Source organism: Anguilla rostrata, chromosome 19, assembly GCF_018555375.3.
Source record: "Anguilla rostrata isolate EN2019 chromosome 19, ASM1855537v3, whole genome shotgun sequence".
NCBI lineage: Eukaryota > Metazoa > Chordata > Actinopteri > Anguilliformes > Anguillidae > Anguilla > Anguilla rostrata.
Window position 1 is genome coordinate 6,287,018 of NC_057951.1, and position 17,267 is coordinate 6,304,284.

Below are 17,267 nucleotides of genomic sequence, written 5' to 3' on the forward strand. Positions count from 1 at the left end.
GCCCTGTCCTCTGCCCCCTGCCCCGCCCTCTCCGCCCGCCCTGCCTGCCCTGCTCCACCCTGCTCCGCCCCTCCGCGTGTGGGGAAACTCTTAATTGCCTCGTTCAATGCGGCACTTTTGTTATGAGGAGAACGTGACGGGAGATGTTTTTCACCGTTTATAAACCCGACTGCAGTTTTCGTACGTGCTCGGTTTCCCAGGCAACCTGCCCACTGCAGCCTTTTCCGGTGGCTTTTCCTGCTCGCCTGTTCATCATCGTTTTCTCCGGGGAGGTTCCGCGGCCTGAAGCTCCTGTTTACAGCCCGGGGCCAGTGTTCGTAAAGTACTGATCTTGGATAGGTCTTGAGCATTTCGCTGACAAGAGGAAAGGGTTAGGATGCTCATAGAAGTCGCGGCTCGCTGGCGGCTCTGTGTTCCTAACATTAAAAGGTACGTCCCCCCCACTGTTAAAGCTGAAGCCCTTACAACTCACAAGAGCAGAGCAGGAATCCAATTGTGTGTGGATTCCTTTACCCCAAAATAAAATCAGTCAATCAATCAATCAGTCAATCAATCAGTTTCCATCTCAAGTCCTGGAGGGTGAGCGTCATCTGGTTTGTGGTGCGTTTCACCTTTTACATGGTTGGATTGGCTTAATAGTCCACACACCTTGTTTCAAGATGCAAATCTTCTGGAAGGAAACCACACACTACTGCATCTACTGTAACGCCACCCCCCCCCCCCAATCCCTAGGATAACGGAGTATGATCCTGGAGAGTGCTAGAGAGGATTCAAGAAGTGCGAGAGCTCACCATCTGGTTACTGTTGAAAATCTGTGATGATTCCTCCCCCAGATTTATCCAAATGGAATCTGGCTCTTGCCCACGGAATCTGTCATCGACTGTAATATTTTACGCGTAGGTCGAGCGCTGACTTTCACGGCCATTTCTCCGGCTACAGGTGCTAACTCTTATCATCTCAGTTCCCAGGTGGGGCAGGCAGTGGTCATTTTTCAGGTCGGGAGAAGGCTGTTGACACAGCTGGAACCCAAAACATTGTGTCCATGTGATTTACGCTTATCGCATCACTTCAACGTCAGCGAAACGTTGAGGGAAGGTTTGCGCCATGGCTGTTGACTTGAATTTTCAAAAAAGACGGGGGAATTACGATTCTTAAAGGCATACTATGCTGGATTTTTACCGTGAAAATATTATCAAACAACCATGCTAAGGCATATCTATGCACTGGCAATCTTTGTCTTTACACTCAAGCAATCCAGCTTGCTACGGTACGTTAGGTAGCTAGATAGCTGAAGTCCGGCAGCCTGCTGAGGAAAAGACTTCTTTGATTGTAAACACAGGACCACATCAAGGCTAAAAATCCTGCATAGTTTGCCTTTTGTCATTTGGGTGTTGTTTCTCTACAGGCCTTAAGGTGTTTTTTGTTTTTATTTTATATTGCTTTCTTTAAATTGGTAATAACGCCAAAACAGCATCTTGCATTACTGCCTCTATATTTCAGTCTTCAGGCGATGGAGCACTCCTGGAAGCGAATGTTGTCCCCGCTCTGCGGCAGCAGAGGTTACCGTTTCTTACTTCTCATACGATTTCGGTTTGTTCTCCGCGAATGTGCTGTAAATAAAAAAACTGTACATTTTCTTCGTGTTTCCTGTTCGACGTCGACGCCCTGGTTTCAGGTGAAGTGCCCTCTGCAGTCCTGGAGGCAGATAAATGTGTATTAATTGTGGTCATTGGAAAATAAATCAAATTATTGTTTACCTTAATCCATTTGGCTGTTATTACGCGATGTCACAGCCTAATGCCTTTGGCTTGAGATGATGTTTGATTGTTTAACGGTCTTTTTCGGTCCCATTAGTTCTGTTCTGCGGCAAAGACTGAACCCTGTTAAACGTATCCACAGAAAACATTTTTGTTGAAGCACGGAGTTAGCTGGATAACTGCGCTGAGTAAAACCCGGAACCCTTCCAAATCTGGAACATGGACTGAAGTAAAAAGAGCCGTTCCGGGTTTTACTCGGCGCGGTTATCCAGCTAACTCCGTAATCCTGCTTCGCTGCACAGCCTGGTTAACCGCAGTGGTTGGTGTTGACCGTAGCCGCTCTGAATACAAAGGCCACTTCCAGCGGCTAGAAAAGCACACTTCCTCAAGCCGTCTCATTGGAGAAATCTGCACCCTCGCTCACCCCAACTCCTCGCATTTTGAACGTGAGTTTTATGTCGTCCGTGAACGAAAAACGGCTCCGCTAACTGCACTGCTCTGAAACAGAGGGAGAGGACACACGCAGCCCCCGGGCCCTTGGCGGCGAGCGGAACACTGTGACTGGGCTGGTCTGGGTCAGGCGCAGTCCCTGTCAGACGGGGTGAGTCCCAGTGCAGCCTTTCCCTCATTTTCTAACTTCTTTTATTACATACAGCACACACACATACACACACCACACACACCGCGCACACACACACACACAGACATATACAGTCTGTATACAGTCAACATCTGACCTTAACTTAGAGGTAAGTGTCACACTTTTTCTTCCGTTATTTTTAGTCATCGCTGAAATTGCCAAACTGTGATTGTGAAAAAAAATAGATAAAACTGTTTTAACCATCAAAGTTAAGGGCGACTGTTTATTAAATTCCAGCTGCATCATTTTTAGGCTTCATCTCTTTGTCATGTGGAATAAGTTATTCGAATCACTTACAAATGGAAGATGTGTTGAGTCAGGTAGACTATAGGCTATTTAAAAATATATTCCACAATGTGCAATATAGAATTGACATGAGGGTCAATGGAAGATGGTGGGTCTTCTTTCTATTTAATTATTTATTTATTTGTTTATTTTTTCCTTGTATCTAAAATGCAAAGTGTGTTGGAACACCGATGAATTTTTTCAACATCAGGAAAAGGGGGTCAGACGTCTGTGGACTTCCGCGAACGCGAATGGAGCACAATCAATTTCGCCCGCAGAAGCGCACGACGCCAGCGTCCGAGGGTCAGACAAACTGGCAGACCCGCGAGCCGCTTCTCAGCGATCGGGGCAGCCGGGGCCGAGCCGTTGTCCTCCTCGCGGCTCGCCTCTTTCGCGCGTAACGCTCCCCGTTTCGCGGAGGCCGTTTTAAAAAAACCTCGTCTGAAAGGCGCGTGGGCGCCCCCCCCAGCCTTTGCTCTCCGGCTAATTAAGCTCCGCTCACAGCCCCCCCCCCCCCGACAGACCCGGAGAGGTGTAATTAAAACCCGGCGCGGTGACAGCGCTGGTATTTGTCAGGCTCATCCGCCGGTTCCAATAGCGTCCCTGACAGAAATGTCAAACCGATAACACCGCCGTCTCCTTCCCCCCCCCCAACCTTTTACGGTTCCCGGAGAGCACCGTGGCAACTGTGGATCCTTTTCTTTTTCCCCATTACTTGGGAAAAAGGGGTTCGTTTTACGGACGCTGGGTTTCCACGAGGTGCCGGTCTGCGTTTTTTGCGCTGTTTTTTTCCGCGATTTTCTCCGCTATTAACTGCAAACGAAAAGAATAGCAACGCGGGAATTCGCCACAGTGGCGCGTCCCCTCGCTTAATTCTTCGCACGCGTTACGCTCTGATACTGCAGGTCGCACTGTGAGTGTCATCGTAGTCATTTTCTCAGGCATCATCTTCAGATAAGAGCTAATAGGATACGCGGCGAGGAATCGGTAACGCGTCTTGAAATCGTATCAAAGCTCGCGGGTCTAGAGTTCATCGGCTCACACTGAGCCTGGCACTTTAAGAAATATCACCCGTATTTTTAATCATCACAGCTTGAGAAACGTCGTGAAGCACCTTGGATGCAAATGCACTGTCTATTGAGTCAGCTTCCCCTCAGATCTTTTCTCCACGCCAAAGACGTCGCGTTTCACAGCTTGGCGAAGAGGACCGTATCCGTTTCTGAATTCCGTGCCAGCTTCCGTTCCTAATTACGCAATCAGCTCCATTCATTTGTGCGATCTGACATTTCAGCCGCGTTTATTAATGAGCCTGTGAATGGCAGCTCTGGACTGTTCTTGTGGCCCTGTAGGCAGTGTTTCACTGTGGTCTCGTGTACGAGCGAATTGGCTTTGCTGTGCATAGCTAATTAGTTAATTGAGCCAATGAAATTGATGGAAACAATGGCCTGCACGCACTCTGGCCCTCCAGGAAGGGAATTGACTGCTCCGGTATTATTTGATGTGGACAGTGAGAGTCATGTAGCACAGAAGCCTACATGACTCACTTTAAGAGTCCTATCATTCGCCATTGTGATGTTACAGTTAACCCTTTAAGTTGTGAGATCACAAAAAAATGTGAATAGAATGTTCTTAACTGAACATTCTAATGCTGATGTCACAATCGTTACTGGTAATTGAATGCAGTGGAATTCTAGAACACTGACTTAGAATTGTGCAAAAAAAAAAAAACACATTCAAAACCACTACTCTTGAAAGGGTTAAAAGCAAGAAATTCTTTTGCCAGTTAAGAAAGTTTAGCAGTTGGCGGCTTGCATGCCTGCCTGTCTTTGGGAAAGGGAACAATCGCCTTTAATTGTGATTCAGAGTAAAGGACAGATGTTGATTGAAGATTTATGCAACCCTGCGGAATGTACCGCACCAATGGGGCTATGATTAATGAGAAGACCTGTTCCCGCCGTTAAATAATTTACCCTTTTATAGTTCTTTTTCTTCTCCTCTTTTCCTTTTTACCGCAGTCAAAGAAAGAAAGAACAATTAAGCAAAACCATGAATATTTTACGGTAATTAAAGATCAGGCTACATTTCGTTTCTCATGAAATGATTAAGCTTGCTTTCCGCGCTCATGTTAAATGGGTCATTTACCAGGTATTATAAATTGAAATTAAGAGGTTCTTTCCCTTCGTTTTGCTAAAGATTTAAGATTCTCTTTATTTGTTCTTTGCAGTGAAACATTATATGTGAAAATTATTATATTTCCATTCAGTGAGCAGTAAAACAAAGTATATTAACATTTTGATGAAGAAATGTCCTCTTAATATTTTACTTTTTATTAAAGTCGTAAAATGGCAATATTTTACAAGATTTTACACAACTTTCTGCCACTGAGGGGTCATATATAAACTTACTAATATGTGTAATATGGCAATGAAACCACCATCGATTTATTACTCAAATTATTTTTCAGAAAAAAATAATATGTGCTGACTCTCACATGCACATACACGCACACGCACACGCACACGCACTCACACACACACACACACACACTCACACATACATACTCACACATACTCTCACACACACAGACACTCAGTCTCATGCACGCATACACACAGACCTCACACAAATAGACACACTCACTCTCACACACTCACACACAGACAGTCATTCTCACACAAGCTTACATACTCACATACACACACACACTCTCACAAGCGTACACACACACATACTCTCACACAAGCATACACGCACACAGACATACACACACACACACACACACACACACACACACAGTTGGCTCCTTGGAATCATTTCCACGTGCGATTGGTCTCCGGCCCCGTTGGGTCCATTCCGGAGAGCTCCCACACTCCTGGCAGCATGCTCCTGTGTGCCCGTGGGGTGCGTCTGCATGCGGGATTATTTCTCTCCAAACAGATTTTTTAAAAATAACAGCAAGCTTCTTTGCATGATGAAAATGTAACAACAATCACTGAGCACTACACGAATCACAGAAGAGCTCTGACAGCGGGCAAGATTTCTGCAAAACGATTTCTGAAACCAACATGGCAAACGCACCCCATTCGCATATTTCAGCACCTGCGTTTGGTCTAAGGTGGAGGTTTTGGCCGCCAGGGTGGGGGGGGGGGGGGCGTGCCGTACGACGGCTGGTCGTCTTCTGCGGCTCCGCCAGCCTCGCCTTCGCATATCAGCGCCGCGTCGCCGGGACCGCGTGAAATTATGCTAAATCATGTTAAATTATGCTAAATTATGCTAATTTACGCACGCCGAGCGTTCTGCGCGGGATGACTGACTGGCGCCATTAAGTGCCATTACAGGCGCGTACCGCTAATCGCGGCTAAAGCCCTGCCGGATTCCGAGTGCGCTGTTCGGGGCGAGAGCAGCCGACGTCACGGGCCCGCCGCTCTGACCCCGGAGAGGATCCCCGCTGCTCTGACCCCGGAGAGGATCCCCGCTGCTCTGACCCCGGAGAGGATCCACAATTTTTTTTCTGAAATTGACCGGCGGAAACCCGCGCTCCGCGCAATACGTCTTCGTTAAACCGGTCTCCATGCCGACTGCTCATCTCACACACACACACACATACACACGCACGCACACATACACACACACACACACACACACACACATACATGCGCGCTCCTGTTGTGCCACCCCCGCTTTCCCAGGGAGGACGCGACTCTGTCAGCCGCGTAGCGTAAACACACAATCTAAATGCAAAAATAGTGAATTACCCGCTGCGGATAAGGCGCCTTATCTGTGTCCTCGGGAAATCTGAGTTCAGCGCATCGGGGAAGCGTGTTATGAGGCTACGGGAAGGGGATAGCGACGAGCAACGATCAAACGCCTTAAATTGAATTGCAGCACCTCCCACAGAATTAGAGCACTTTGGCTGCAGATGTGTCTTACGGCGAGGCTGTGACAGGTGTCAAAATGATGGGCTGCTGGGTGGCGCATCCTGTTAAGGGGCTGTGTGGATGGGCCCCATGGTCTGGTATCTGTTAAGGCTGTGTTCCAGTGCGTGGATGGGCCCCATGGTCTGGTATCTGTTAAGGCTCTGTTCCAGTGTGTGGATGGGCCCCACGGTCTGGTATCTGTTAAGGCTCTGTTCCAGTGTGCGGGTGGGCCCCACGGTCTGGTATCTGTTAAGGCTCTGTTCTAGTGTGTGGATGGGCCCCACGGTCTGGTATCTGTTAAGGCTCTGTTCCAATGTGAAATGCCTTCAACGGCACATCAACGTGACGAAGTATAATAAGAAATAATTCATATTATGAAAAGGAACGAATGAGATTGCGTTTGGTAATGAGAAAAGGTGAGACGCAGATGCCGAAATTGGAACGGCGAGCCATTAGAAAAGAAAAATATGTTGTAAACGAGAGAACCTGCATCATTACCATTACTCTCATAATCATAATCATCATCATCATTTGTCTCCCTGTAGTGGTTCTGCGTATAATGTGGCGTGCTCTGAGAGACGTGAGCTGCTTTACCTCTTAGAATTGACACCCGAATGCTTTCGGCCATTTTGTGAGTTTCCTCAGTGCTTACAAGAAGAGAGAGTAGTGTAGTGACATCAGTGTCATACCCGTAAAATACGTCTGTTTATGGCTTTAACAAATACGCTTCCTGTTACAAATTAAACTGATTACAGTTTAAATTATAGGCGTGTTCTTACACACAGTCAGTGATTCTGTCGATTAGCTCCTTTTAATAGGTGATACACACGCGTGTATCTTTTGTGAACTGTGCAAAAGTCTCGACACAATAAAAGGACAGCCACCAAAGGTCGTTTTAATAAAATGTGTTGCAGGAAACTGAAAAGCCGAAGGCTACAAAGACGTAATTATACCGGGTGCGTACAACCTGATATAAAACAGAATCGCAAACAGAATAAACGGATTCAAATTAATCGCAGTCAGAATAAACGGATTAAAATTATGTGCCACAGAAATGCACCACAAAAACAAAAAAAATCTATTAAAGCAAGTTGCAGTATGCGTTGACACGCGAGTCACGGCATAGTGGTGAACCTCTAATGTTTCTTGCTGGAAAAGTCATCTTTATGTGTTGCCAAGTGCAATAGGCCCTGTGTTTCATTTGAGTCCTTCTGCTCGTGAGTCTCATTACAATTTCTGCCTTACCCAGAGGCTGACACAGTACACTTTATATAATTAAGGTAAAGTTGGAGTCGGTGTATGAACAAGGGTAGTAAACAGAGGATTTTCCATTGACAATGAAATGCTGATTGTGTATTGATTTGCGTGCAGCAGCAGTACACACTGGCCTCTATTTAAGCGTAAGTGTAAGACAAACTGAATTAAGGTGTTTGTCGGAGCGAGGATAGCATTTTACCAACGATTGGGGTTCGCTGACGCTGAGATTTCCCATTTAACGCCAATAGCGCAGGGTCAACAAGCTCGATTGGCAAAACGTTCCACACCAGTTGTCCGAGCCATAGTTCTTTCCAAGGGCCTTAAATTTAGCAGATGGCACAGCCTTTTCCCACAATGCACCCACAGTCCCGAGCGCTTTTGGCGCGGCATTTATCCCAATTTAGCCACATAGCAGATGCACAAAGTTTCCACAAAAACCACACATTTTTTTGTGAGTAAATTTATTCCAATTTAGCCACATAGCAGATCCACAGTTTCCACAAAACCGCACAGTTGAACCGTGTCCTGAAAAAAGATGCTGCGATATTACGTTAGGCTCCGCGCTACGAGATTATGCTAATTGTGCGTCAGCGTGCGGCAAATAAGCCTGTTAATAATAACGCGGGTTAATAGAAGGAGGTTTAATGAAGTGTACCGATCGTCACGTCAGAGACGTTTGAAACGGATTCAGAACTTTTTTCCGGGGGGCCGTGAACGTTGACAGCCAATCATTAGCGATTCTAATCACGCGCTGGCGGATAAACGAACGAACGCGGTTTACTTGTCAAGTCGCGCACGTCGAAGCGTTCTGCCGGCGTGACCCGCGCTGGAGCACCCCGACTGAGCCGACGTCTTAGCGGTCGCTCCGACGATTCCCGTTAGGGCTAATTACGTACGGATATAAAACGGTCAGCTTTCAGTACGAGCTCAGTAAACCCAAAAAACAGAATTATTCATGCCTGTGGTCTGTGTTCGGCTGTAGTTTAGAGGATTTTTTTTTTATTTTTAAACTTGCTCGGCGTAATTAACATTCTAATCTACGCAGCATGAGCAGCGATTGAGAGCGAGGAATATTTCGTTTTGCACGGCGTCAAAGTTTTGACCGCTTTGAAGAATTTGCAAAACTAACCAGGGGGGGGTCCAGTACGGAGCGTAATATTCCGTGACGGACTGTGGGCGTCGTAGAGCCGCTCGCTAATCAATGCAGTTTGCCCTAATTGCCGAAACATCAGGCGTGGCGGGGGAGGGGGAGAGAGGCTGTGTGTTGACCAGGGGGGCGGCCCCACTGTGAGTGCACCGGGCAGAGCTCTCATTCACTCTTTCACTCACTCTCACCCTCACTCACTCTCACTCTGTTAGTCGTTCCCCTCATAGCGTGCGCTGAGAAGTAGTTGGCGAATCGTGGCGGTGAATATTCTCCTTTAGCGAACGACCCCCCCGTCTTTGCGAAAGGAGAAGCGGGTGGCCTGTTCTCCTCATTACGTTATGTTACGGTTAGGCATTGCACATCTGGCGGAAAAATCGAAAATGGCATTAAAGAGTGGACCCAACCGCCCGAGGCGGAACGCAGTCGGCATGGACTTCCACGGGCAGATTTCGGAAGGGGTGATGGGGGGGGGGGGGGGAGGCGCTGAGGTTTGCAGGCGGACTGAAACCCAGGCGGACATCGCGGTGGAAGATAGCGCTGTCTCCCTCCTGCAGTCTGCAAGCTGGCTTCTCGTCTGTGGGAACACAGCCTCCTCCTGCCTCAGGGCTCCTGCTTCATTTTGTAGAACAGAAGTTTTTTTATCCTCCTTTCCTTGTTTGGGGGGTGGGGGGGAGAGAACATTAACATTCCCCCACAGAACTTCAGTTCCAGCTTCGTCCAGTGATCCTAGAGTAATGCATTTCCTGCTTGTTACACACTGAGCATTGAGACCAGTTCCCTCTCTTGATTTAAAACAAAATATAATTTTTTTTTGCTGGACTCCATTGATGGTTTGCTATCGTTATTAATTGTCAAATTAGGAAAACAGATCAGTATCACGGGATGCATTGTAATGAACTCGATCAGCTGGTTTTATCCAATCACTGTGTTTCAGTCTTACGCCACGCAGGCCCCTACGGCTGGCATGTAAAGTGTCTCTGGTTATAATGGGCCTAACAGTGCTCAGGCAGTCTCAGGCTAACCCTTCATTACACTGGCTGTACGCTCCTTTATCCCCTGTGCAGTGCGACACACTAAAGCAGGGGCGTCACACTGAATTCCCCGGGGGGCGGGCAGGCGCAGCGTCTGCTGGTTTCCGTGGTTTCCATTCAATCAGCTGCTAATTAAGGCCTGGAGAACAAGGTGCGTGTGGGGTCCTCAGCCAATGAGTGACTTAAATGAACCGCCGGTGCTGAACACCAGCGGACACTGGGGCCCTCCGGGACTGGACTGAAGGCTTCCACAAGTCATAAGGATGCATTAAAAAAGCAAACTTCACCCGTGGAAACTCACGGCGTGGTGTTCTTTCCTCATCCGCTCACAGCTTCGCTTATTTGAGTCGGTCTTTCAGTACGAAGCCCTGTTGGCTCCGGCTGCTTTAATTGGCTCATTAACCGATGAAATATACTGCAGTGTACTGTAAATATGTAGACTATGTATGTAGAATATGCAGAAATATTTCATTTTTACATATTTGCAATGTAAATGCCGTTGCTGTTAGCACCAAGGCTGGGAGAACGGCCTCTCAGCATCCAGTTTTGGGGGGGTGGACATTGTCTGATATTTCCTCACATCGCACGAAAGCCTCCTCGCAAATGTTTAATAACACGTTTAAGACGGAGAGACGGAAACGGTCCCTGCCACGTTAATTAAATTTGAAATCAAACCGCCGTTCCGGAACAGCGACCGGGTCGCGCGCTCGTATTGCGCGCTTCTCACGACCCTGCAGCGGTCCGCAGCGGCGGGAGGGAGCCCCGCCTCAGCCACTTTCCAATCTGCCACCCCCAGCCCGGGGGGATGGGCGGCGGCGGCCATTTTGTGGAGGATCCAGCTCTCCGCCCGCGCATTAAGGCTGGGGCTCGAGAGGGCGGGAAAAAGTCATCCAGCCAGTTAAAACCGCGCCATTTGGAAACACGCCGCGCACTACTACGACGACGACGAGGAGGAGAATTAAATTCAGTGCGGCTTGGTCGGAGAGCGTTAAAGTAATCCCCCGCCCATTCCCTTCATTAGCTCTCTCGTTTTTTAACGACGGACCCAACGAGCCGAGCGAGAGCGATTTTCAGACCGGGCCATAAAGTCTGAAGCGATGCCTGGCTTTTTAAACTAAATTCGTCCGGAGAAACCTCCTCACGGGCTGATTATCGCTGTAGCCCGATGGGGAGAAATATTCTTTTATTTTACTTTTTGTTTTATGTGTTCTCGCTCCTTTGTAAAATTGTTAAACTTATCTTGCCATCATTTTAATCTCAATTGTATTAAGACATACGCTTTCCGTTTCCCTCTGAAGAGAATGCTTCCTTTTCTTTTTTTAATCTGAATTCTTTCTCTCCTTTCTTTCCATTACCTGACTTGGCAAAATACTTCAAATCAACTTTAGTTGACTTCCTGCGTTTTTTTACTGCGCAAATGTAATAAAATGCACGCGTTCGATCATCTGAATCTAACCGTCAATTAAATTGGGTCCTCCAATAAATTGGGGAGGGGGGGTATTACGGGAGACAGGAGTGACGGAAGGGGGCCCTCCCGCCAAACCCAGGGCCAGCGCGGGGCGGGGTGGGGCGGGGCGGGTCGTTTCGCGAGGAAGCTTGGGGGCGGCGGCGGCGGCAGCAACCTCCCGAGCGGCTTCCAATGGTAGCACTCAGTACGGCTTAGATCAACCTGCAAAATAACTTTGCAAGTAAGAGGGAGCCTTACTATATATATGTGTATATATATTTATATGTGTGTGTATATATATATATATATTCTTTGTTCACATGGGCTTTTCAGGGAGTACAGAACGTTCCTGGTGAAACAGAGTGAGGTTGTGAATGGGACTGTCTGAGGGGGCTGGGCTGAAAAGCCATGTAAGGGAGGGGGGGATGAGAGAGGGACGGTGGCGGAGGAATCAAATCGGAATTTCAGAGCGAAAGTGGAAGGGTGAAGAGCAGGCCGCTTGTTGACTACCGTCGAAAACCAGCACGCTACCCGACACGCTGAGCGCACACGACGGCGGGCTGGCATATGCCCTGTGTGATCTCGCACGGCGTTAACGATGCTCGTTAGCTGGGATCCAGTTAACTTTGCTCCTTAACTTTCGCTAACGACCAAATTAATTTGCCTTTCCTCACAAACTCGAACACAGAGCTTAACGATCACTGACGATAGCTCGCCAGACTGAGTTTGTACAGAAGCACTGTTAACGCTTCAGGGCGAACATTGAAAGAAAAAGGATCCTTGATTGCTTTGTGCAAAAAAACATGCACGTCCAAAAAAAAAAAAAAAGGCACCTTTTCAGGAAATGAGGAAAAACTCATTATTCAGTTTAATATTACATCTGCCAAGTTTAGGTCATGTGGTGCTTTTGGATGTAATTTATTTGTGACAAAAGCCACTGAACATTGGCAGCGCACAGCCCGGGCGAGGCAAGCTCTCCGTTTGCACGCCAGAATGGAAACGGGCCTGATTATGATGCAGATGACATATCGACCGGGAGCCAGCCGCTGATTGTCTTCCGGCAGTTCTGAACGAAACGGAGAAATTCATTAAAGCAGCGCAATTTCTCCTGGTTGTCCTTGAAGAGGGGGGGGGGTGATCAACTGAAACTCGATGAGGTGGAGAAAAACTACGCAAACAGTTCCAGGTGCTTAATCGAAGCCGTTTTTGGAGCGCGGAGTTAATCAGCTTTGTCATTTGATACTGAAAAGCAACGATTCGTTTTGTCGAAGCAGAGTTGTAGTCTTAACGATTCATTTTTTTTTTGTCAAAGCAGAGCGTAGTCTTTCTCTTGAATGTGAGTCAGGGTTCTAAAGATGCGCGATAGAGTTTTTCTACTGTATATACACTACATGGCCAAAAGTATGTGGACACCTGACAATCCCCCATTCTATCCAAAATTATGGGCACTAATATGGAGCTGGTCCACCCTTTGTGGGTATAACAACCTCCACTCTTCTGGGAAGGCTTTATGCAAGATGCTGGAGCATTGCTGCAGGGATTTTCTTCCATTCAGCCAGAAGAATATTAGTGAGGTCGGGCACTGATTGGGCGATTAGGCCTGGCTTGCAGTTGGCTTTCTAGTTGATCCCAAAGGTGATGGATGGGGTTGAGGTCAGGGCTCTGTGCAGTCCTGTAAAGTATCTTCCACGCCATTGTCGACAAAACCATTTCTGTATGGACCTCGCTGTGTGCCCGGGGGCATTGTCATGCTGAAACAGGAAAAGGGCCTTCCCCAAACTGGTTGGGGAAGCACAGAATCGTTTAGAGTGTAATTGTGTGCCGTAGCATTAAGATTTGCCTTCACTGGAACTAAGGGGCCTAGCCCAAACCATGAAAAACAGCCCCAGACCAAGGGGTTGTCCGGATACTTTTGGTCATATAGTGCGCATTAGTCTAATGCAATATATCTTTTAGGCATGCAATGCGCAAGCAGTAATTCTCTGGTCTTCCGTTAACTCACAGCCCTTTGATGTCATTCCCCGTTATTTGCTGCGGGTGAAGTTCTAAATTCTTTGTCGTTTTTTATTTTTTGAAGCGATGGAGCGCTCTGATGTGCCCAGGTGTTGTCAGAGGGGACGGGCGGTCCCCCGGGCGGCGTAGCTAATGAGCGAGCGCTCCCTTTTCAAGTCTAAAGCGAGAACTTTTCACCCCTGCTGTGAGACTTTTTCCTCACGCTTTTCTCCTCTTCCGTACCTTGAACAAAAAGAGAAGTTTTTAGAGATGCTAGCCTCCCCTGTTGTATTCCAGGGACCTCACAGTTTTACTACCTCCTTTTACTTGCTGTGCCATAACTTGACAATAGCGCCATCTAATGGTCAGGAAATAACGTTACCCACCGGAACGCCTCCGGCTCGTGAGACGTGAGCTCGTACTCTGTCCTCGACTCTGCGTTGCGCGTGCGAACGTTCACGCGAGAGGCCACATGCGGACTCCGCTGCGTATCCGATGATCGAAACTCGACGTGTGTCAGACTCCCCGCCTGCGCGACTCGCCCCGGCCGAAACGCGCTAATCGAATAGCCCGCGCGCATCGGCGCAGTCGCATACGCCCGAGCGCGACGGGGCGAACGCGTCATCGATCAAAACGCGCTCGCCCCCAAAAAAACGAAATCCGTCTTCGCCCCGCAGCGGGAGACGGTCGCGGGTCGCGTGCGGAGAAGGCGAACCGCGCGGCGGCGCTCTCGCCGTTATTATGGCAGTCGCGCTGTATTTGGTCTGCCCCGGCGTCTGGGTCGAGCCAAGCGTCTTCACACTTCCTCGTTGCCACACGGTCGCCCTTGGCGCTTGCTCTCGGGGGGAACTGGGCCCCCAGGCGCTTTGTGACATTGGTACATCGAGCTCAACGGATTCGGGTCCGGCCATGCCCCCCTGCTGGGGCAGCAGCAGCCCAAGCCCACCGTGCGCATGCAGAGGGGAGCAAACAACGGAACACATCATTGAAGCTCGCCCTCTCCAAAGACTAAAAGGAGGATTAGTCACCCTCCGCACAGCAGATCAGGAGGCAACTGCTTGGCTCGAGGACTTTGCATTCGCTGAATAAATAATTGAGCAATTGACGAACACACACACAAATGACTGTTTGGGGGCGACGGGTGTGAATCCAGCAGACGGGTTTCTTCCGGAGTATGTCCTGCACGGTTGCTCTGCGCTTTGCCCCATAAAAGTTAATAGGGGTCTCCTATAAAAGCCAATGTCAGAAACAAACAAGAAGTGTGTTCTAACTGCCAAACAAACGAATCTGTAGCAGTCCCGAAACGCTGCCGTCTTTTCGGATCGTGGCTCGAAGGCTACGCACATGCGGTCGGTTAAATCGCTCGCGAGGCGCCGCAGCCGCAGTGCATAATTATTGCGAGCAGCTGTCTCTCCTTTTTAAAAAGACTGTTCGTTTGCTCCGGTGCCTCTGCCGAGCAGCTCGCGGGCACAAATCTGCTTTGGAACCCCAGGCCCGCGCTGAACCGCTCGGCTCGTAAATCATTCCGGAGGCTTCCGCGCATCATCGGCAAAACGATTAACTGAGTTTCTAAAGCTGGGGAAATGTACTGATCACGCACGCACTGTAGAGCTGTACGAATCCATCCCTTCCTAATTCCCAGTTGACCTTCATAATTCCTGACACATACTCCTAATTCCCCACTCATCTTCTAACTCCCAGTCCAACTTCCTAATTTTCAGTTCATCTTCCAAATTCCCAGTTAACCTTCTTAAATGCCAACTCGCATCATAATTCCTTGTTCACCTTCATAATTCCCAAGTCACTTCTCACTTCACCTTCTCACCTTGTCATTGGCCATCGTGATGCATTAACCAGAACAGACAAGTTCAGCAATGTTTACAAACGTAATACCAAAAACTGCCCTCTATTCAGTGTACCACTTACATTACAATCAGAATCCCAGACTGAGATCACCAGTGGGAGATCCATTTGGGAGTTATGCGCCTTTTTGTGATAGGCCACGCCCATCGCCACGCCCCCTCTTGGTCAATCGGCCTGAAAGTTACTCAGCTCTACCTTCGGTCATGACCAACCTCCATGCCAAATTTCAGCCTCCTGGGGCGAAAACTGTGGCCGCTACGAGATGGGACACTTTTGTGGACCGACCGACCTGCGGCCGCAGCTAAAAATCGTGAGGGTGCAGCGGCACTCCCTGTCGCCCATGAGTGCACGCCCCGCTGCTTGCGTTGCGCTCTTTCATCAGTTCGCTTTAACGATCACTGAACTCCCCCCTAAACTGCGTTTGCGATGGAAAATAATTTCCTTTTAACTGTCAGTCAAATTTAAGCACAAAACAGGCGATCGATTCCCAGCCATTTCCCAGTCAGCGTCAGGGCTGCGCAGTCGCTAAGCTAAATCTGTAACTGCAAGCAGCCATACTCATCAAACGGGGGGAAAGCTATTTTCTGTCTAACAGCCCCTGCTTTTACAGCGCTCACCCAAAGTTTAAACAGGTGCTCGCTTGCCTCGATGTTGTTCTTGCATTAAGGCCAAGTAGTCAAGTAGAGCAGTTTAGGTTCCGTTTACTGTCTTCTATCGATTTTGTGTGGACGGGCGGTAAAGGAGCCCCATCTCAACCCACTTTATAAAGGCACTATCAGCACCGCAGTTTTACAGCTCCTTCAAGAGCCTTGCGATGGGTAATGGCGAGACCCTTTTACTGCCGGAGTAACCGCGGTCCCGGATAGCCTAGCGCGTCCGGAGAGAGCCGCCTGGGATTTGCCTGTGTCTGTTCTTAACCCCCCCCCCCCCCCCGAAAGGAGTCGCCGTTTATGTGTAGTCGTCCGTTAGCAGAGATATTCCACACACTGGTCAGATGTTCAACTCTGGTGTTGATATCCCCCTTGAGATATCAAGCTTCACATTTGTAACAAGAGGTTCCTGTGCTAGCTGCATGTGCCCACTTAGGATGTTTACTGTCCCTTTGTGACCATTAATGAAAGTGCTGATTCGGGCTTTGACGATAAGCAGAGACGGAACTATTGATGGAGCTTATTATCTGGAAAGTCAGCAGATACAACAACTGTGCTGTGGACCAGGAGTCTCAAACTCGGGTCCTGGGGGGGTTTAATGTGCCACGATTTGTGATTTCCTTCCCATCAGCAGCCAGTTTACACACGTTGAGTCATATCGTAACACAAGACTGATGAATCAAACCCCCCAAATAACTTCCTGAAAAGGGAGTCTCAATGCAAGATTTCAGGGTAGTAAGGAAACTGTGAAAAGGAGGTAGGCAGCATGAGTCAGAACAGCACTGGATGTAGGGAAAGAGGGGGCCAGATGGGACGGGGGAGGGAAGGAGCAGGGGCGAGTACGTGATTTTGGTTATACACTGCCACCCTGTGGTCGAAAAAGGAACAACGTTTTATACAATTCGTGAATTCCAAGTAAATTATAATACGTGATTGAAATGCGAATGGGGGACGTGTTTGCTGCTGCGGTGTAGGCGTCAGCTCCACTGGGGCGGGGACACGGGCTGTAGAGTCCAATGTGGTCTCTGTGTTCATTTGTGTTGTAAAAAGGCTCTCTGCAGGGCTCACTGTTAACTTTGTTCATTTGTCTGGCAAACAGGTGGACAGAATCAGCGGCTGAGGGCCAGGACTCAGCTGACGAGCCGCGGGAAGGTAGTGAGAGGTTGTGACACACAACCTACGCAATGAACTTACCTTGCATGGTAAGTCCTCCATTCACGCTTACAGCACTGAAATTAGACGTAGCATGAGTTACACTAAGGGCACCGGTTACGTTGTCTT

The 17,267-nt window shown here is 48.5% G+C and overlaps 1 long non-coding RNA gene across 1 annotated transcript in view; it reads left to right on the plus strand.

The window, feature by feature from the left end:
• Positions 1-44: 44 nt before the first annotated feature.
• LOC135245427 (uncharacterized) overlaps positions 45-17,267 on the plus strand; it is a 71,839-nt gene continuing 54,616 nt past the window's right edge. Inside the window, exons 1-3 of the long non-coding RNA XR_010327239.1 lie at positions 45-429; positions 2,265-2,358; positions 17,086-17,188. This is a non-coding gene — a long non-coding RNA (uncharacterized LOC135245427). The remainder of the gene's footprint in view (positions 430-2,264; positions 2,359-17,085; positions 17,189-17,267) is intronic.